The sequence below is a fragment of the Pelophylax lessonae genome (genome assembly GCF_965119305.1).
Source record: "Pelophylax lessonae genome assembly, chromosome: 8".
NCBI lineage: Eukaryota > Metazoa > Chordata > Amphibia > Anura > Ranidae > Pelophylax > Pelophylax lessonae.
The window spans coordinates 150,557,803-150,580,189 of record NC_138775.1 but is presented as its reverse complement, the minus strand read 5'-3'; the positions used below and the strand labels follow the sequence as shown (position 1 = coordinate 150,580,189).

Below are 22,387 nucleotides of genomic sequence, written 5' to 3'. Positions count from 1 at the left end.
CGTTTCGTCATACGACGTCATCTGGAGCGTGCGAATATATAAAAGGTTTACAGCACGCAGCACTTTGGTTTAAGCACTATATGCACTTTTATATGTTTTATATGAATTACACAGTGTATGAAATTGCACAAACACAATATTTATGTGGTAGCGCCGGTCCCAACATCACTTGCACCTTTTACCATTTCCTGCCTGGAACCTTCTATTGTGGTGTTCCAATGGCCACAAATTTCCGAAAGGCCTCCAAGTACTCCAGTTGATATGGTAGTAGTTGGCGGGCTATCAGTTCCGACAAGCCAGCAGTCAAACGTTGGGCAAGAGGGTTTTTCCCGGCGCCATCATTTTTTTTACGCTCCAACATTTGGGCCACAGAAGCCTGCCTTTTTCCAGAACAACGTGAGGACGGCATGATGGAAGGTGGAGTGGAGGACAATTGTGGGGAGAGAGGAGAAGGAGAAGATGCTGGACGGTGAGAGCCTGGAGTGTGGCTTTGTGGGTTCTGACGGCGCTGCTCCCATTGGGCTCGGTGATGGGAGTTCAGGTGCCTTCTTAAGGCGGTCGTCCCTAGGCGAGTGTTGGGCTTACCGCGACTTATGCGTTGACTGCAAAGGCTGCAGATGGCAACACTGTTGTCAGCAGCGGACACATTAAAAAAAAGCCCACACTGCAGAGTCATTTGCCCACACTGGGAGCACCAAATGTGACCGTACATGGTTGATGGCTCGCTCCTGATACATTTGCAGTCTGCTTTGTCCCTCCTGTGCAATGCAAGTTCCGTCTGCTTCTCCTTCCTATCTGCTGGTCCGTCTCTCCCTCTGAACTCCCCTCCTCTTCCTCTCTTGTGGGCACCCATGTGACGTCCATAGACATGTCATCATCCACGTCACCTTCCCCACCACTAACATTCGAGATCTCGGAGTAGGCAGCAACAGCGGGGACCAACCTCCTTGGGCTGATCTGGGTACTGTCGTCAGACTGCTGAGTGGCGGCTGTTGCTACCTCCTCTTCCTGATCCGATGCCAACAATGGCTGTGCATCGCAAATGTCTTGTGATGGATCGGAAAATCATTCCAGTGACTTAAGCGGAGGGTATATGGTGGTGGTGTTGGTGGTGGTGTCTTTGGAGGTGCACACAGCAGAGAGTGAAAAGGGTGCACATAGAGAGGATGAGGAGGGTGCAGAAGAGGAAGGCTGAGTGAGCCACTCAACCAAGTCTGGTGCGTCCTTTGACGTAATCGAACGCACCTTCTGAAACTTCTCACTTTGGCTCCGGCCTGCTGCTTCTGCCCTGCCCCTATCACCCCTGCGTAAGGGCCTGCCTCTTCCTCTGCCTGTCATTTTTAAAATTACCCTGTGACAAAAGTCTCTAGAGAAGCGCAGTATATGTGGAACAAGGTATAGAACACCCCGCTTCAATCTGTGGGGGGCCACAGATTTATCACACCAGTTCTACAAATAATTGGCCAGTAACTGTTGTCACTATGTGTAGCACAGTTAACGCAGCAAACAAGGCCAGATTTTACAGGACTAAAATACACTTTTAGAAAAGTATACTGTTAAATAACACCCCACTTCAATATGTGGTATTGGGGGGCCACTGGTCTATCACACCAGTTATAATACTTTAAAAGTGCTTTTGTCACTGTTTGTAGTATTGCAGAAACGCTCAACACACCAGTCACATTGCTTCACAGTGCACAATACAAATCCACGATAATATGCTTTCTATATTACGAAGGATATTATAAGTGGATTACACCCCTATATAGTGCACTGCACACCTATAGCAAATACCAGTCCTTAAAATGATTTTTGTGGACCTTAACAGAGCGATTTGTGTCACTGACGATCTGTCCCTGGAGCACACAGCAAACCTCTCCCTACACTGACAAAAGAGACTGTTGACCTATACCAAATACCAGCCCTTAAAAGGACTTTTGTGGATCTTAACAGAGTGATTTGTGTCACTGACTATCTGTCCCTGGTGCACACAGCAGACCTCTTCCTACACTGACAAAAAGCAGAATGTGAAATGGCCGCCAGCTCAGGTCTATTTATAGGGTAGGGGGTATGTCCATGTGCTGCAATGTTTCAATTGGCTGTCCCGTTCCACCTGATGACTGTGTCATGGGTCAAAGTTCTCCCCAATGTAAACTAATATGGCCGCCATGAACAACGCCATGTGTTCGCAAAATCGGCGGGCTGCGAACGATCAAAGTTCGCCGCGAACCGCAAGGCCATCCCTACTTGTAGATTCCCATCTTGGTTGGGGGAGAGAGCCTGCTTGAAAATGGACAAATTGCTTGCAGTGAAGTGGAAGGATACACGGAATGTTTTCGTTCTGTCCTCCCTTCACGCAGACATGACAGTCCAAATTACTACGGCAACTGGCGTTTTGGCGAAACCCCTCTGTGTCCACGAATATAACCTTAATATAGGAGGGGTGGACCTTAAGGATCAGCTTTTGGCGCCGTACTTCGTTGCCCGTAAAGCCAGACGCTTCCTTTCTAGATTTCCAGGAAGAGATCATCGGAGCCTACCTGTATCCAGGAGGTGCTCCTGCCCAACTTTCCCTTCCAGATGCAGTGAGCCGGCTGCATGAGAAAGAAAATGTTGTGTCTGTAGCAGGCACGGATTTAGGCGTGACACACGCTTTTATTGTCCCGAATGTCCTGACCAACCTGGTCTCTGTATCAGGGACTGTTTCTGTCGCTACCAAACACTAGTGGAGTATTAGTGTAGGGTACAGCATGACACAGTGTAGGGCACACTAACACAGGGCCTCGAAAGATGTTCGATGGCTATCGACATGTTTGAGAGACCCTAGCCTGTAAAGTTCAAGTTGAAGAAAAAAAGTGTAAAATAAAAAAAAAAAAAAAAATCAACAAAAAATATAAAAAAGCCAAAAATAGTTGTTGTTTGAGTAATTTTTCTGTTCTTCTACTCTTCCTACTGTACTTTTACTGTACTTTTTTTGTTTTTCATTCTATTGTTAACCAGTTTGCCTTGCAGGTACACCCAATCGGCTGTCCAAAGATTTGATATATTCTGACACAAACAGCGTTTGCGCTCAGCACATATGGATACCTCTGATGGCAGCGCTGTGGTAGGGGATTTCACTAATGCAGTTAAAATACCATTGGGTATACATGGAATTTTGTCATGTAAACCCGCCATTTTGAAGTGGGTTTGGATGTTTGGGCGGTTTATGGCTGGTATACTACATAATTTTCTTGCGGAGATTTCTGTTAGGGTCTCTTTTTCCGTTCAGCCCACAGACTGCATGAAAAAAAAAAAAAAAAAAACCCATCTACACTATATGCCAAACAAGGACCAGCAATGTACTGGTACATTGCTGGACTTTGACTGGTTATAACAGGATGATGCCTGCAGATTTAGGCATCATCTTGGTATTGTTTTTTACAGCCAGCGGTCGGCTTACATGTAAAAGCAATCCTAGCGGATAATTGGCCGCTAGACTGCATTTACAAGCAGTGGGAGGGGACTCCCCCCTCCTGCCGCCTTCCGCGTTTTTTCTTGGGCTCTCCTGTCCCACCGGTTAACCCGAGAGTGCAGCCGGTGGTTCAATTATCTAACTATAGAGCTGATTGGAGACGAGAATGGCTCAAATCATCTCTATGGCCTAAGAGTACCTATCGCTTAAGATTGCTATCATATTTAAATTCACTGTGATAACAATAAAAATGATAAAAAAAAAAAAAAAAAAATGAAAAGAAAGGTGTCAAAATAACATAAAAAAGCAAAAAAAAAAAAAAAAATTAAGCCCCCCTGTCCCCCCATGCTTGCGCGCAAAGGCGTGCACAAAGGCGCACGCAAGCGTTGGTCCAGTGTCATATGTAAACTGCAATTGCAGCATGCATGTAATGCATCACCGCAAATGCCAGGTCAAGGGCAGTAATTCTTGCAGAAGACCTCCTCTGTAAGTCTAAAGTGGTAACCTGTAAAGACTTTTAAAGGCTTTTAAAAATGTACGTAGTTTGTTGCTGCTGCACAGGCGTGCGCAATTTTTTAAAGCATGTCATGTTTGGTATCTATGTACTCAGCATCAGATCATCTTTTAAATTTTACCAAACAATTTGGAATTATATTGTGTATTTGTGTATTAAATTGAAAAAAAAAATGTATTTTTTTTTCACAGAAATTGCGTTTGGAAAATCTGTCCGCAAATACCATGTGACAAAAAAAATTTGCAACATCCACCATTTTGTTCTGTGGGGCCTCTGCTTTAAAAAAAATATATAATGTTTGGGGGTTCAAAGTAATTTTCTAGTAAAAAAAAAAAAATATTTTTTCATGTAAACAAAAGTCACAGAAAAGGCTTGGTTTTCAAGTGGTTAGAAGAGTGGGTGATGTGTGGCTAAGATTGAGCATAAAATGCCAGGACAGTTCAAACACCCCCCAAATGACCCCTTTTTGAAAAGTAGACACCCAAAGCTGAGAGGCATATTGAGTCCATGGAGTATTTTATATTTTGCCCTAAGTTTCGGGAAGGTGACAATTTGTTTTTTTTTTTACACAAAGTTGTCACTAAATGATATATTGCTCACGCATGCCATGGGTATATGTGAAATGACACCCCAAAATACATTCTGCTTCTTCTCCTGAGTACAGGGATACCACATGTGTGAGACTTTTTAGGAGCCTAGCTGTGTCGGGGACCCCGAAAGCCAATCACCACCTTCAGGTTTTCTAATGGTGTAAATTGCACATTTTACCTCTGCACTACCTGTCACAGTTTCAGAGGCCCTGAAATTTCAAGATAGCACATAACTCCCCCAAATGACCCCATTTTGCAAAGTAGACACTCTAAGCTATTTTCTGAGAGGCATGGTGGCAGTCCAGCCACATACAGCAGCCGGAAAACCAATCACCACTTTCAGGCTTTCTAAGGGCGTAAATTGTTGATTTTACTCCTTACTACCCACCACAGTTTTGAAGGCCATAAAATGCCAAGATAGCACAACCCCCCCCCCCCCCCAAATGACCCCATTTTGCAAAGTAGACACTGCAATATATTTGCTGAGAGGCATGGTGAGTATTTTGCAGCTCTCATTTTTTTTTTGGAAAATTAAGAAAAAACTGGAAAATTCATTTTTTTCCTCTTTTTTTAAATTTCCAAAACTTTGTGACAAAAAGTGAGATCTGCAAAACACTCAACATGCCTCTCTGCAAATAGCTTAGGGTGTCTACTTTCCGAAAAGGGTTTATTTGGGGGAGTTGTTCTGTCTTGGCATTTCATGGCCTCCAAAACTGTGATAGGTAGTGAGGAGTGAAATCAATAATTTACGCACTTGGAAAGCCTGAAGATGGTGATTGGTTTTCGGGGGCCTGCACGCGGCTAGACTGCAAAAAAGTCTCACACATGGGGTATCCCCATACTCAGGAGAAGTAGCAGAATGTATTTTGGGGTGTCATTTCACATATACCCATGGCATGTGTGAGCAATATATCATTTATCAATATAAAATATTCCATGGACTCACAATGCCTCTCAGCAAATAGCTTGGGGTGTCTACTTTCCAAAATGGGGTCATTTGGGGGGGGGGGGGGGGTTGTGCTATCTTGAAATTTCAGGGCCTCTGAAACTGTGATAGGTAGTGAGGAGTGAAATCAAAAATTTACGCCACTGGAAAACCTTAAGGTGGTGATTGGTTTTCGGGGTCCCGTACACAGCTAGGCTCCCAAAAAGTCTCACACATGTGGTATCCCTGTACTCAGGAGAAGCGGCAGAGTGTATTTTGGGGTGTAATTCTACATATACCCATGTCATGTGTGAGAAATGTATCTTTTAGTGACAACTTTGTGTTAAAAAAAGAAAAAAAAAAAAAAGGTAATTTTCCCAAAACTTGTGGCAAAATATAAAATATTCCATGTACTCACTATGCCTCTCAGCAAACAGCTTGGGGTGTTTACATTCCAAAATGGGGTGATTTTGGGGGGGTTGTGGTATCTTGACATTTCAGGGCCTCCTAAACCGTGATAGGTAGTGAGAAAATGCAATGAAAAATGTATGCCCTTTGAAATTCTGAAGGTGGTGATTAGATCTCGGGGTTCCGTACACAGCGAGGCTCCCAAAAAGTCTCACACATGTGGTATCCCTGTACTCAGGAGAAGCAGCAGAATAGATTTTGGGGTGTAATTACACATATACCCATTGCATGCGTGAGCAATAAATTATTTCAATGACAACTTTGTGTAAAAAAAAACTTTTTTTTAGTCATTTTTCAAACACCTGTGACAAAAAAATGAAATATTCAATGAGCTCAACATGCCTCTCGGGACATTCCTTTGGATGTCTTCTTTCCAAAAAGTGGTCATTTGGGGGGGGGGGGGGGGGGGGGGTTGTACTGCCCTGCCATTTTAGCACTTCATGAAATGAGATAGGCAGTCAGAAAGTAAAAGCTGCATAAATTCCAGTATTTACACCATAGTTTGTAGATGCTATAACTTTTGTGCAAACCAATAAAAATACGCTTATTGAGATTTTTTTGTCAAAGACATGTAGCTAAATACATTTTGGCCAAAATATATGACATACAGTATATTGGATATTTTTTAAAAGACAAAGTTGAAAATGTCATTTTTCTCAAACTTTTTGCTATTTTTGTATTAATATCGCAAAAAATAAAAAGCACAGAGGTGATCAAATACCACCAAAAGAAAGCTCTGTTTGTGGGGAAAAAAAGGACGTAAATTTCGTTTGGGTACAGCATTGCATGACCGCGCAATTGTCAGTTAAATTCACGCAGTGCCAAGTTGAAAAAAGGGGCCTGGTCTTTGAGCAGCCAAATCCTCTGGTCTGAAAGTGGTTAAAGCTGCCAGAGGAAAGCAGCAACATGTACATTTGTATCAACAGGATCCCTCACATGTGGTCAACCAGCTTTATTTTCACAATGGGGAAAACCAGCAGTACCACTTCTCACCACTGGGGAGAGTCAGAAGGTTTACTTGATACTATCTAGGAAAAAGAAATGCTCACTGCACAGAGTCATAAGCATATAAATATCACATTAAAAAAGCAAAAGGCTTCATCCAAATGCCAGTAAAATTGTCATAACAAATGAAACAGTGCACTTACAAAGAGAGCTGCCAGTTTTAGGCATGGAGGTGGTGGCAATATGTCAGAGTGTAGATCCTGCCCCAACGTTTTTCGTGTGAATGCAAGTTTTCAGGGGATGCTGGTACTTTTGCTTATTCATTTTTGAGTATTGCGGTTGTTGTTTTCACAATATTTTATAAGCTTGTAATATTCTATTTTGGAGGTGCTACGCTATTTTTCTTATCAGTTTGTTTGGGTACTGTATATTTACCTACTGCAAGCTGCCTATTTGTTTCTTTTTTGAGCGCTGACCTCTTTCTTATGCTTTCATAGCTTTTCTTTAGGCCAGTTTATCCTCAGCTGCTTCCATCAATTGCGATGGACCAGCAAGACTTGGCTCAGGTATGTAGGCGTCAGTGACAAAACAGCCATAGCAGACCAGGCTGCTGTTATGGGGCCTGGGGTTAGAGGGGGCCACCTTAGAGATGCTGTTGAGGCAAATAAAAATTGAAAATCTGTGCGCATGTGAAGATAACACAAATGAAGTATTGTATTATTAAGGGTTCAGGGTTCGTAATTTGCTGTTAATGCTGACTCTGTGCCCTCGTGAAATTCCCATAGACCTCAGAGAAACAGGAGGATTACATAGTTACCGTCAGACTTGTATAAAGTACTCGAAATTTCTACTTGAGTAAAAGTACAAGTGCTCGATCAAAAAATTACTTGAGTAGAAGTGGAAGTGCTCGCAGAAAAAGTTACTTAAGTAGAAGTACTAAAGTATTCAACATTTTTTTTACTTAAGTATTGCAAGTAGTTTTTTCAAAAAATTTGCTACTTAAGTACTAAAAGTAAAAAGTACCAGTAGTTTTGAAAAAAAAATTCTACTCAAGTACTGAAAGTAGAAGTACAAGTACTGTGTTATGTAGTTATTAAAGAAATAAGTCAAAAGTTTGAACATCATATTGTTTTTATTATTTCAAATGATTTATTTAAATGATTAACCTGTGTTTGTTAGTAGTTTCTTGATGCACTTTAAAGCGGAGTTCCACCCAAAAGTGGAACTTCCGCTTTAGGGAGTCCTGACCCCCCGACATGCCACATTTGGCATGTCATTTTTTGGGGGGGGGAGCGGGTACCTAGTTTTGACAGGTACCCGCTCCCACTTCCGCTCGGAGCGCCGCGGCGCCCTGAGCGGAAGTTCTCCTCTCCCCCTCCCTCCCTGCAATCTTCTGGGACACGTCAGAGGTCCCAGAAGATTGCCGGCCAATCACGGCGCGCAGCGCGACTCGCGCATGCGCAGTGGGCACCCGGCTGTGAAGCCGCAAACTGTAACAGCCGGGTGCCCACAGCAGTGATGCCGGCGCCGTGGGAGAGGATCGAGGCTTCCGGCGGCCGCATCGCTGGACCGTTGGACAGGTGAGTAAATGGCTGGAACTCCGCTTTAAGTGCTGTAGCACCATTTATTTGTTTGTTTCGTATTTTCTTTTTATTGGAAAGATTTGGTATAGCAGCTTTTATTATACACAGCCTTTATTTTCGTATGCGCTGATTTACAAATGACATTATACACATTTTTTTGAGCTTTATGCAACCTACCATCTACTGTTCTGGCAGTGGTAATTTTTTTAAAAGTAACGAGTAACTATGCAGCACAAAAAAAAAATACTTGAGTAGAAGTATCGAAATCATCGAAAAAATGTAGTGAAGTAAAAGTAGAAGTAGGAGAAAAAAATTCTACTCTAGGAAAGTACAGATACCGCATTTCGGTACTTAAGTACAGTACTTAAGTAGTTCTACTTCGTTACTATACATCTCTGGTTACCGTACATCATTTATAAGGTTGTAAGTATGAAAAAAATACATTGGTCTATCCGTTTCAACCTATGTAAGGGTGTGCGATTTTTATTCTCCAATGATTCTCCTAGCCCTGTATATTTTGCTTCCCGGGGAGGACATCGAAAAGTTAAAAAGACTCTTCAGGATTGTGTTAGAATTGTGTCACATATCCCTTTTTGCAAGCTATGTAGTGAAGGAATTTTCTTGCTTCACTATTGCAGTAGCATATATTTATTGCCCTCTTCCTAGCTTCTGGTCATCCCAGGCAGCACTAAAATTAACCCTGTATGCCCAACGCAGTCTTCTTGTAAAAATCCCTACATTTCTTATCAGATAAAAATTGACAAGGCAACTGAAATTTGTAGTTCAGCAAAAAAAAAAAAAAAAAAAAATGTTTAATACATTTTTATTATGGTTATAAAATAATTGTGTGCAGGAGCATTTGCACTAAAAATGATGAATTTGATGAATTATGATGAAATTATTAAAAAATGCATAAATCAAACTTTTAGTATTGTTGATGTGTGCCTGTTGTACCATGTACTTGTATGAAAAAAGAACCTGTTCTCTCTATATTTCTTTCTTTCTGTGAAATCCCTGGTGTTCCTGCCAGTCCCTCTGCTTTCCTGTTAAAGGCTGGCCTCTCTAGGCAGGGAGCACAGCGTGGTCAGTGTTCTGGCTGTGCTGAGAGATAATCACTGCCATTTACTAATAAAATCAGTGTGCTGCGGGTTCTCCTCCCCCAGGTCTATATACAGCTGGGAAAAGGGAGTAGGTGATCACAAAAAAGTTATTTATAATTTTTTTTTTTTTTTTATATGTATACATAAATGTTTTGCCTTTGATTTCTATTTTAAAAGGTGAGGGTTTACATATTCTTGAATATTACTACAACTCTATTTTCTTTTGACTGTGCTAGACTACGTCTTCCAGCACTTGCTTGCGGTAGCAGTAGGCAGGGTGGGAGGGCTTAGAATTGGGAGCCTGAGATCTGACCAGACAAAAAATAGGGGGTGCCACTCAAGTCTCCAGCCAGGTCCTCTTCTGTAGTACACCACCTCAAGTGCCGGCAAGGACAGAGCTCATCCTAGCTTAAATGATACAAGAGATAAAAAGGTCCTATGTGCCACACATCACTGCAAGACCCTGTGGATATGTGAAATTACAGCCTCAGCCTGGGCTCCAGCGAAGGCACGCTTCCAACACATTTCACTCTGGCCCCGGAGCAACCTGAGATTTGAGAAGCTGAAAAAGACTGGTGAGCTCTTGCTACAGGACACTCCATAGAATGCAATGCATCTAATCCCTGAGGACAGTTATTTTAGTCTGCCAACACTGTTTCAGGAAGTAACAATTACATCATAGGGAGTGATCCTACGGGCTTAATAATTTGAATTAAAGATGTAGTGTTTTTCCAGTATTCATACTACATGTGTGTAGCACTCTCTAGTATTTATGCTAGATGCAAGAAAGGTTTCGGTTAGTGTAGGTACATTTTTTTGGCTCAGGGCTAGACCTGAACTGTGAATCTGGGTCAGGGTTCAGCGACGCAGGGCAGAATGACTGACAGCTCATCTGGTGCCTCCCCCTGATCTAGAAGGTTGTAGAAACTTCTAGAGTTGGTTGGTGGAGGTAGAGAGGGGCTGTTTGGAATAGTGATGAGGGCCCCAGCCAATCCCCAGTAAATGGCTGGCAGGGAGCAAGGCTTACCTCAAAAATAGGCTATGCCAGCAGGAGCAGTCAGGTGGAAGATGGCGATGGAGTGCTGAAGAGGCTATCCGTGGCCCTCAGGGGTACCCCCTAGTCTGGGGGGGGGTGGTGACCTTGGGCCAGGGGTTTGGGTGCTAGAAGGATTCTGCCAAACCACACAGAGGGAGTCCTTCCTGGAGGCAAGGGAGCAAGGAGAGAGGACCGCAGGAGCAGGTCAGCACTACTGGGAGATCCCCTGAGAGTCAGCGGGGTGGGCTGGTAAATGCAACTCTGAAAGACTGCATGGGAGAGGTCAGCCTGGAGGGCTAGTGAAAGGGTCAGCTGCAGCCAGGTGGGTTGGCAGTGCCTGAAGAGGTGGTGCTGCGATCAGTAGCCACAGAAAGAAGAGTACAAGATGGACACTAATTGTTTGCTACACAACCAAGGGGTCTCGGGTTCCTGCCTGTAATGGGCCAGTGCTTATAATCTGATTGAGTGATTTTCAGATATTAACACAGTGATCCAGCTGGGTTCTGCAAGGAAGTGTGTATTAGAGGAAGGAGTGGAGCTTTATATAGACTGTATATAGTGTAGCACCCTCCTAGGTAGGTGCCAGAAGAGAGTATAGTTTTTGGGTCTTTCTGCTTACCAGAGATATAGCCAGGTAAATTTAGATTGCTTCCTGCCTACCAGAGAGCAGGATCCATTGCTAGGGTCTGCGTATGGCTTAATCTGCACGTGTGTACGGGGCATAACAAGCAAACAAGAGTAAGGATGGGTGTTTGAAAAATCCCCTAGGGACTGTCTGCAAGGTAACCAGAGGGAGGTCCAAGAAGTCATCACTCAGCAAGCCCTACGAGGACAGTGCTACAATAGGAAGTTGTCCCTGAAGTTGTTGAAGTTAAGTGGGCATCCCATAACCTCCCATTTTTATTCAAGTTATTAACCCTCAAACCACAAAAAATAAAGTCACAGACTGTCTCAAAAGTGCCTGTGAAAATTTGGCATGCCTGGCTGGTCAGGGTGGAGATCTGTTACTTGCAGCTCCTGAGGCGGTGCACTACATGTGTTTATTTATATACTATAGTAGTGTCTGGTAGCATTTACAGCAAGGGCATGGTAGTTGGCCATCTCCAGACACCAATCATGGAGTTATTCTAAGAAGTTATAACTCCTTAAAATTACCATGGCATGTTGTGTGAGAATCAGAAATATGTCCACAGGAAAACAAACAGGTTGAACTGACTTCATATGTATCATACTGTATGCTTATGTATTGGTGCTTTCCATTTCAATAATTATTTTAGGAAAATCTCTGTCAAAGAAAAACTATGAAGGCAGCCTGTTATTGTTTGATGAAAAAAAATATATACTTTACAGAGCTTTACTTTGTTTTTGAATTTCTATACAAATCATTTTAAAACTATATTATACCCAAAACCAAAAATGTATTATATCACAGCGTAGCAATCATTGGATGTGGTGGCTGCATTATTATTCTTTTCCTTGGCTTTTTCCCTCGGTTTTCAACTTGTGATCTGACCAGCAACACACCTCCTATATTAGTGAGACACAGCTCCGGAGAAATGAGAACAGGAGGAGAGACAGCAGACTTTTCAGTCTGGGGGGGGGGGGGGGGTCATCGTACTAATAAAATACCCCCAATTACTGGCTGGTTGGATAAGGTTCTGGCCTGGCTAGCTGGCTGGATGACTTCAGGCCTGACAGGATAGACTGACTTCAGGCCTGACAGGATAGACTGACAGGATAGACTGACTTCAGGGCAAGGGGGCAACCTGGACATTGCAGGGAGCAGCCTAGATGGGCTGACTTCTGGCCGGGCTGGATGGGCCGACATTGGGGCTGGCTAGTTGGGATCACTTCAGGGCTGACTTTTGGCCTGGCTGGCTGGGTTGACTTCCAGCCTGGCAGGCTGATTAGCCAGAGTATTGGCCTGGTTGTCTGGGCTGACTCCTGGCCTGATGAACTGTCTGGGCTGACTTCTGGTCTGTCTGGCTAGGCTGACTTCTGGAATGGTTAGCTGGCTGGGCTGAATTTTGGCCTGGCTGGCTGGTTGGACTGACTTCTGGCCTTGCTGACTGGTTGGGCTGGCATCTGTCCTGGCTGGCTGAGCTAACATTTGGCCTGGCTGGATGTTTGGATTGAGTTTGGCCTGGTTGACGTCTGGTCTGAAACTGAGGTGCAGCAAGATGGCCACAACCATACAGCAGTTTAACAGGACAGGTTCCACTCAGAACAGGCCTCGTTATGGTTGACCAAACAAGTTGAGTGCAAGTGCTCAGCGTCATATTCAGAGGTTGTCTTTGGGAAATAGACGTGTGAGCGCTGCCAGCATTGATGCAGAGGTTGAAGGGGTGGGGGGGGGGGGGGGGTCAGCCTGTCAGTGCTCAGACCATACGCCACACACTGCATCAAATTGGTCTGCATGGAATTTTGAAAATAAATAAAAATAAAAGAGAGTTGCGCTAGTATGTTAAACCAATGGAAGTCCATATAGCATGCTGTGTTTGGAAATGCGGGATTACACAATCAGCAGGTTATCCACCCAGGTGTTCATCAGCATATGTAAGTGAATAATCCCAGCCACCACACACTGACTCTTACTAGAAGCTGGCACAAATATAGCAGTAAGTGGTTATTGGACCACTACAACCTCTCTCCAGAATCAAGCACCTTCCAGATAACCTCCACTTCCAAACTCCAAATAATGGAAACACATTAAGATGTAACAGCCAGACTCCCTTCAATGTCTTGATGGTAACGTAATCTCATGCAAATGGGAGACACCAAAAAGAAGGGACAGGCTCATAGTGCATTATCGATAAAGTTTTATTTAACATATAGGGTATGCACTTACCCAGTTCATGATAAAATAGGCAAAATGATAAGCAGTAGGACACAGTGTTCCTCCGATAATAACCAAAAGAGATGGCCGACCTCGGACTTCCGGGTGTGACGTAGTGACGCTCAGCTAGCTCCTCCTGACGCATTTCGCCATTATGACGTCTTCAAGGGGGCGTAGCCGAGCGTATGCGTCACATCCCTTTTATACCATAACCAAATAGGGCCGAGATCAAGAGCACCTGAGAATTCAATCGGGGTTTGCTCAAAGCGGAACCGAAAATGACCTATGCGCTCCACAAATCAGAAAGGGGAGCCAAAAGATACACTGCGGAACCGGGAACTCAGAACGGTGAAGCCAATTTCTTAGAGGACACAGCCCTATATCACAATTGAAAACAATTGTAAAAAGTGTAAATCAAAATTAAAACTAGAACATCGTCACACACGGAAGTCCGGAGGAACACTGTTACAAAGTAAACACATCAGTACATTACAAGCAAAAATATACACATGTGTACACATACAAATTAAAACAGCAAATAAAATCCTATATGAAGCCATAGATAAAGATACAACCCATTACAGATAAAATAAATAAATGCACAAAAAATGAGAAAAATGAAAAATAAAAAATATTAAAAATAAAAAAATAATAAAATGTACAAATAACAATGAAAATAAAAAATAAATATAAAAATTAAAATTAAAAATAAAAAAAAATGAAAAAAAATAAAATAAAATAAAAATGGAAATAAAATGCTATACACAAAATGACAAAAGTAATAATATTAACCACTTAAGCCCCGGAAGATTTTACCCCCTTCCTGACCAGGGCCTATTTTGCGATTCAGCACTACGTGATTTAACGGACAATTGCGCGGTCAGCCCAACAGGAAGTGATGTCGGGCTGACAGGAAGTAGGAAGTGGAGCCCCACTGAGAGTCCTCCACCACCACAGCACCACCAGACAGGCTGCCAGACAACAGCCTCCATGCACCACCGACACCCTGCACCCCTCCTTTCTGCAACGGTATCCAGGACAAGAAGATGGAGGATCCCATTCACCTACCGTACCGGCCTTTACTTACCTAAGAGTAAGTCACTATGTGTTTTTTGTATCAATAAACCTTATGCTTCACTAAGCTGGCGCTGCTTTCTTTTTGTTTATTCAGCGAGGGTAAACCTCTAAATGTGACCGAGGGGGCCTCTGGGAGAAGTGATCCCAAAACCCTATCACTCCTAAGGACATCCCAATGTCTTTTGAGGAGTCTCTTAACCATATAATGTTGGGAGGAGTAACTGGTGAAGAAGGCGAACTTAGGAGGAACCTTAGGAGCTCTCATAGTCACTTCCGTAGTGGTGATCCTATGGGAGGGAACAAGGATATGCTCTTGATCCAAAAATCCCACATCCTGGGCTATCCCATTCAGTTCCTCCAAATCGTATCCCTTAGAGACAAACTTCTGTTTCAGCAAATTCGCCTCCACCTGATTTATTTTCATTTTTATTTTTAATATTTTTTATTTTTCTAATTTTTTGTGCATTTATTTATTTTATCCGTAATGGGTTGTATCTTTATCTATGGCTTCATATAGGACTTTATTTTCTGTTTAAATTTGTATGTGTACACATGTGTATATATTTTTTTTGATTTACACTTTTTCCTTTTTACAATTGTTTTCAATTGTGATATAGGGCTGTGTCCCCTAAGGAATTGGCTTCACTGTTCCGAGTTTCCAGTTCCGCAGTGTATCTCTTGGCTCCCCTTTCTGATCTGTGGAGCGCATAGGTCACTTCCGGTTCCGCTTTGAGCAAACCCTGATTGAATTCACAGGTGCTCTTGATCTCGGTCCTATTTAGTTATGGTATAAAAGGGAAGTGACGCATACTCTCGGCTACGCCCCCTTGAAGACTTCGTAATGACGAAACGCGTCGGGAGGAGCTAGCTGAGTTTCACTACGTCACATCCGGAAAGTCCGAGGTCGGCCATCTTTTTGGTTATTATTAGAGGAACACTGCCAGGAAGGCTCCTGTGTCCTACTGCTTATCATTTTGCCTATTTTATCACAAACTGGGTGAGTGCATACTCTATATGTTAAATAAAATATTATCTTGAGATAATGCACTATGGGCCTGTCCCTTCTTTTTGGTGTCTCCCATTTGCATGAGATTACTTTACCATCCAGACATTGAAGGGAGTCTGGCTGTTACATCTTAATGTGTTTGCATTATTTGGAGTTTGGAAGTGGCGGATATTGGAGGATATCTGGAAGGTGCTGGATTCTGGCAAGAGGTTGTAGTGGTCCTATAACCACTTACTGCTATATTTGCACCAGCATCTGGTAAGAGCCAGTGTGTGGTGGCTGGGATTTTTCACTTACATATGCTGATGAACACCTGGGTGGATAACCTGCTGATTGTGCAATCCCGCATTTCCAAACACTGCATGTTATATGGACTTCCATTGGTTTAACATACTAGCGCAACTCTCTTTTATTTTTAGTAGTATGTAATGCCAACTTTAGAGGTCAGTAGTGTGCAACACTTAGTGAGTGTAGGGGTCAATAGTATGTAATGCATAGTGCACTGGTGGTTGGTTGGTTAGTAAGTAATGCAGTGAATAGGTTAGGATTACTACTGACCCGTAGGTGAGCAGAGTTTAGAGGTCAGTAGAAAGTAAGACAAGGGTTAGGGGTAGTAACCTCTTTATAACACCTGCGCTTTGTCCTCTTTACTCAGCACTTACTGTTTGCAATAATCATTGATGGTCCTCCCTAACTGCCAGTTCAGGTGCCTACACCCAGTGCGGAGGTGAGATGAACACTTGTCACCCAAACACAGCAGTGCCTTCCAGCCTACCAGAGCAAGAACTGAGCGTAATCTGAGGACAATCCAAAGGAAATTCATGACAGTTGAGGAATATGCATACTGTATATTACTACTGTATATACTATCTATGTATTTTCTTCTAATGCATACAATCAAATTATCTACATTTCTTCTATGACGTATATATTTAAAATCAGTTGTTAATAATTGTTGCTTTAGGAGGTACTGTAGATACTTTTGTTTCTGTTTATATTGCATTGTCAAGTTTTTTAAACAAATTGGTGACTGTCGTTATTTCCTTGCATATCTTCATCTGGATAACACAAAGGCTCCCAATGTACATTACTTTTATTATATTTTGTTTATGTGTTGTATACATTTTTGTCTTGTCTTCTCCTCCCCTCTTTTTAATGCATACTCTTGACATTTCAGATCTGCATACTTTTTATGAGTTAATGATTCATAACATTTATAACATGTGGTACTGTTGCCATCTCGTGTGTCAGTGATGAAATGCATGGAACTGACAAATGATCGTTAAAGCATCTATGAAGGGGCATGCCTTTGAAAGCCATGCAGCTAACATGGCTACCAGACAGGGGAACATTTGCAAGTTTTCTGCCGTGACATTTTCGTTAAAGGAAACATGTTATGAAAGAAATATGAAAAGAAAAACTTCCATTGTTGATCTCTCTCTCTTATTATTAAATGTTTCTTATCTGGCTGTCATGCTACTTTGGTTTCATTCATTTCTGTGTCATTACCCAGACCAAGTAAGGATAAATATGAGATTTTTGCTTTTTCAGTCTTTTTATTTTAACATCCGTGTTGAGTCTGTACTTAAGAAATATTTAAAGAAACCCCCCCCCCCCCCATCCACCCCTCTCTTACACAAATATGGCAATTTTTTTGTTTATTTAACTTTTTTTCTTACTAAAGGAGTTCTATCCTGCCCTCCATAAACGTCGCTCATCTAAGCGAACGCAGAGCACTATGCTTGAGGTGTCTCCTGGAATAGTGGCTAAGCGTTTAGCACTTCCGCCTAGCTGGCAGCACTAGGGTTGTCGGTTTGAATCCCGACCATGGCACAATCTGCCTGGAGTTTGCATGGTCTCCCTATGCCAGTGTGGGTTTGCTCTGGGTACTCATGTGTCCTCCCACACTCCATAGACATGCTAGCAGGTCATTTTCTCTTGTCTAAATTAGCCCTAGTATGTGTATGTATGATGGGGAGTTTGGGACCTTATATTGTAAGCTCCTTGAGGGCACGGACTGATGTGAATGTACAATAAATCTATGTCAAGCGTTGTGTAAATTGATGGCTCTATACAAGTACTTGTAATAATAACATGCATGTTAAATATCCCAGGAGGCAATAGTCTTTGTTGACAAAAGAAGGGTGTGGGCCTAGAGGGACTAGAGTGGGAGGCCTGCCAACTAAATCTGGAAGACTCTTGATGACATCACGCAAGAAGTTAGTGGTGCGGGAATGGGCTGGGGTCAGCTACGATTAAGCACCAGTGAAGGGTGGGAAACGCGTTAGCCGTTTGCTGTTAGTGTCTCCTATGCTTTTATGCTGTATGGACTTACGTGCATAAAAGGTGTTTGCATTGGAGTGCTGCCATCCAGAACTTTTCCTTTCTCTGCTGTGTTGCAGAGCCAGCACCGGCTTGCAAGGTGGAGGTGTATTTGGAATGCTGATACCTGAAGCGGTAACTATCTTTGTCTGTAGAAGACAAGAAGACCTCAGCAGGACAATGCTGAATCCTCTGGGTGGGTGGGTGGTTGGTTATCTTAAACGTGCCAGAACACAACACCAGGAAAGCAGGGGTTAAAAAGGGGGGTTTAGAGTGAAGATCCACTTTAAGTCAGACACAACATTTTCAGAAGGAGACCATCAGTGGTGCCCCATATTTCTTTTAGGATTGGTATAGTTTCACAGATTAGCATAGAATTTACCTACAAGCAGATGCTACTGATTCAGAGAAAGAATTATGGATTAAGAGGGATCATACAGATCACTGACAGTCACTGAAAAGTAAAAAATGGGAGAGTATTTGCATAATACCTCTTACAGCTGGAAAGTAGAGCCGGTGATTAAAGACCTGGTTATAACACAGACATTGAACTAAAATTACTACATCTTCATGTTATCCAAGAAAGAGGTACAGAGAAAGTTCCCGCAACGAGTATTCTCTCCTCTCTTCCATTGTGAGTACAATTTTGTTTTATTTGGTTTCATATTAATTTAATTTCTGTGCTTGTATGGGCACTTTGTATTGTGCACCAGGACAAGCAGACTAACACGTCAAGTAAGCAGCTGACAACAAAGATGTCTCAGTCTATGAGAATAGAGATAACATTTCAGCTTTAAAGCATATCATTTTATTAACCAATTTATTCTCTTCATTTAAAATGTAAAATATACCTTTATCCGGAAGAACAAAGCAGCAATAAGTTGGGAAGAGGTAGACACACAAAACACAGATAGAAAGTACACTATATGCCCTTCTCAAGATAACCCAAACCATAGTTGACAAGCAATACAATATCCTACTTTCTACATAGAAACCATATGAGAATTACAAAAAGCACGGATTTCTAGTGGTATTCTTTTATAAATTTACCGCTTCCGGACTGCCCCACGTACATGTACTGTGGCAGGGCCGTCCTGTACGTTATCTTTATTTCCGGGTCTGGGGCATGCATGTGTGCCACTGGCGACCCACTCCCACTGTAATTGGATACAGCAGGAGCCAATCAGCTAGTCCAGTGGACCCCATGTTCACCGACACCCGGCGATGGCTCTCTCTCTCGAGAGGCAGAATGGCGGTCTGCCTATGTACACAAGGCAGATGGCCGTTCTTTGAGAGGGGGGGGGGGGGAGATGGAGATCCTGCATTTCTGCTAAGCAGGAACATGGATCTCTGTCCTCACCCAGTCAAAGCACCCCCCACACAGTTAGCAAGCACTCCCAGGGAACACCTTTTACTCTTTGATCGCCCCTGCTGTTAACCCCTTCCCTGCCAGTGTCATTAGTACAATGACCGTGCATATTTCTTAGTATTGATCACTGTATTAGTATCACTGGTCCCCAAAAAAATGTCAAGTGTCACTTAGTGTCCGATTTGTCCACTGCAATGTCGCAGTCCAGCTATAAGTCCCTGTTCACCGCCATTACTTGTAAAAAAATAAATAAATAATAATTACATAAAAATATCCCATAGTTTGTAGACGCTATAACTTTTGCGCAAACCAATCAATGTTCAAATTATTATTGGGATTTTTTTTTACCAAAAACATGCAGCAGAATACATATTGGCCTAAATTTATGAAGAAATTCGATTTTTTAAATTGGATATGTTTTTTAAAAATTTTTAATTGGATATGTTTTATAGCAGAAAGTAAAAAAAAAATATAGATTTTCAAATCGGTCTGATTTTTTTGTTTATAGCGCAAAAAGTAAAAACCGCAGAGGTGATCAGACAAATACCACCAAAAGAAAGCTCTATTTTTGGGAAAAAAAGGACATTAATTTTATTTGGTTACAGCGTCACCCGACCAAGCAATTGTCAGTTAAATTAACGCAGTGCCGTATCACAAAAAATGGCCTTAAGGTCATGAAGGAGGGGGGGGGGTAAACCTTCCGGAGCTGAAGTGGTTAAAGTGTTATGTATAAGATTGCCTAACAAATGTGTCTTTATGGGTCACTCGACTTTTTGACCACTTTGGATATGGATGGACAAGACAAGATACTAACCACAGCACTATATCAGGTGAAACTAGAATCCCACAATCTGTGTAGTCTCTACAAACAGTCAAAGCAATTAAATTCTGCTATCAAGAATAACCCCAAATGAAAGTCCCAAACTATATTTGTAAGCAGAAAATACAAGTATTCATATACACTCACACACACACACACTGTATACATACAGAAATGAGAAAAGGAGTATATTTAGGGCAAGAACTTAAGTGTGCATTTAAAGAGCAATAGTCACTTGTTGTGAGATCTGGAGCAGCTGACAGATCTCAAGGATACCTGTCCTGGTTTTCAAGGCCCAGGAATATCACTGTGTGGATGTCAAGGATAAAAAAATAAAATAAATTTTCCCCAGCATTGCTACTAGTATACTTTATGTAATATTCTACTCCTTGTAAAATCTAGTAATAGGGTATACAGGGAGAAAAGACACTGCCCTCTGATTTGAGAGGTAAAATTTGGGGGAGCTTACACATCTAACAAGGGTGTCCCCTTGGTGGATCCAGAGCAGATCTGCGTGTTGTAATATCTTGGAAATCCCAGAAACTAGTTAAAGTCTGTGGTTAACAATAGCTAAGCATGAGTTAGTTTGCCATAACTTTAAAAACACACACATGACACACATATACAGTATCTCACAAAAGTGAGTACATCCCTCACATTTTTGTATAGATTTGTATTATGTCTTTTCATGTGACAACACTGAAGAAATGACACTTTGCTACAATGTAAAGTAGTGAGTGTACAGCTTGTATAAGACTCCATTCACACTAATACGACTTGTCAGGCGACTTGGTCAGCCTGACAAGTCGCGGACCGTCGTGGTCCATTGTGTGGTACAGGAACGGTTCTAATAGGAGCGACACAAGTCGCTCCGACTTAGAAAAAGGTTCCTGTACTACTTCGGGGCGACCTGGAGTGACTTGCATAGACATTCATTTTATGAAGTCCGTGCAATTCGCGCCGAAGTCGCGCTGCATGCGACTTCACAGGTCGTGCCGTTGCAGTGTGAATGCGGTGTAACAGTGTAAATTTGCTGTCCCCTCAAAATAACTCAACACACAGCCATTAATGTCTAAACCGCTGGCAACAAAAGTGAGTACACCCCTAACTTAAAATGTCCAAATTGGGCCCAAAGTGTCAATATTTTGTGCGGCCACCATTATTTTCCAGCACTGCCTTAACCCTCTTGGGCATGGAGTTCACCAGAGCTTCACAGGTTGTCACTGCAGTCCTCTTCCACTCCTCCATGACGACATCACGGAGCCGGTGGATGTTAGAGACTTTGCGCTCCTCCACTTTCCATTTGAGGATGCCCCACAGATGCTCAATAGGGTTTAGGTGCGGAGACATGCTTGGTCAGTCCATCACCTTTATCCTCAGCTTCTTTAACCAGGCAGTGGTCATCTTGGAGGTATGTTTGGGGTCGTTATGTTGGAAAACTACCCTGCGGCCCAGTCTCTGAAGGGAGGGAATCATGCTCTGCTTCAGTATGTCACAGTAAATGTTGGCATTCATGGTTCCCTAAATGAACTGTAGCTCCCCAGTGCTGGCAGCACTAATGCAGCCCCAGACCATGACAATCCCACCCCCATGCTTTACTGTAGGCAAGACACACTTGTCTTTGTACTCCTCATCTGGTTGCCTCCACACACGCTTGACACCATCTGAACCAAATAAGTTTATCTTGGTCTCATCAGACCCCAGGACATGGTTCCGGTAATGCAGACCAATTTGATGCAGTGTGCGGCATATGGTCAGAGCACTGACAGGTTAACCCCCTCCCCCCCTTCAAACTGTGCAGCAATGCTGACAGCACTCATATGTCTATTTCCCAAAGACAACCTCTGGATATGATGCTGAGCACGTGCACTCAACTTCTTTGGCCGACCATGGTGAAGCCTGTTCTGAATGGAACCTGTCCTGGTAAACCACTGTACGGTCTTTCCCACCATGCTGCAGCTCAGTTTCAGGGTCTTGGCAGTTTTCTTATAGCCTAGGCCATCTATATGTAGAGCAACAATTCTTTTTTTTAGATCCTCAGAGTTCTTTGCCATGAGGTGCTATGTTGAACTTCCAGTGACCAGTATGAGAGAGTGAGAGCGATAACACCAAATTTAACACACCATTAACACCTGAGACCTTGTAACACTAATGAATCATATGACACAAGGGAAGGAAAATAGCTGATTGGGAACAATTTGGACATTTTCATCTAGAGGTGTACACAACTTTGTTGCTAGCGGTTTAGACATTAATGCCTGTGTGATGAGTTATTTTGAGGAGACTGCAAATTTACACTGTTATACAAGCTGTACATTCACTACTTTACATTGTAGCAAAGT

General features: G+C 42.6%; 1 protein-coding gene across 1 annotated transcript in view; it reads right to left on the bottom strand.

Moving 5' to 3' along the window:
* The window catches only part of LOC309561996 (uncharacterized protein C1orf21), a 188,339-nt gene that overhangs the window by 26,521 nt on the left and 139,431 nt on the right, over positions 1-22,387 (bottom strand). The gene's annotated exons all lie outside the window — the stretch shown is intronic.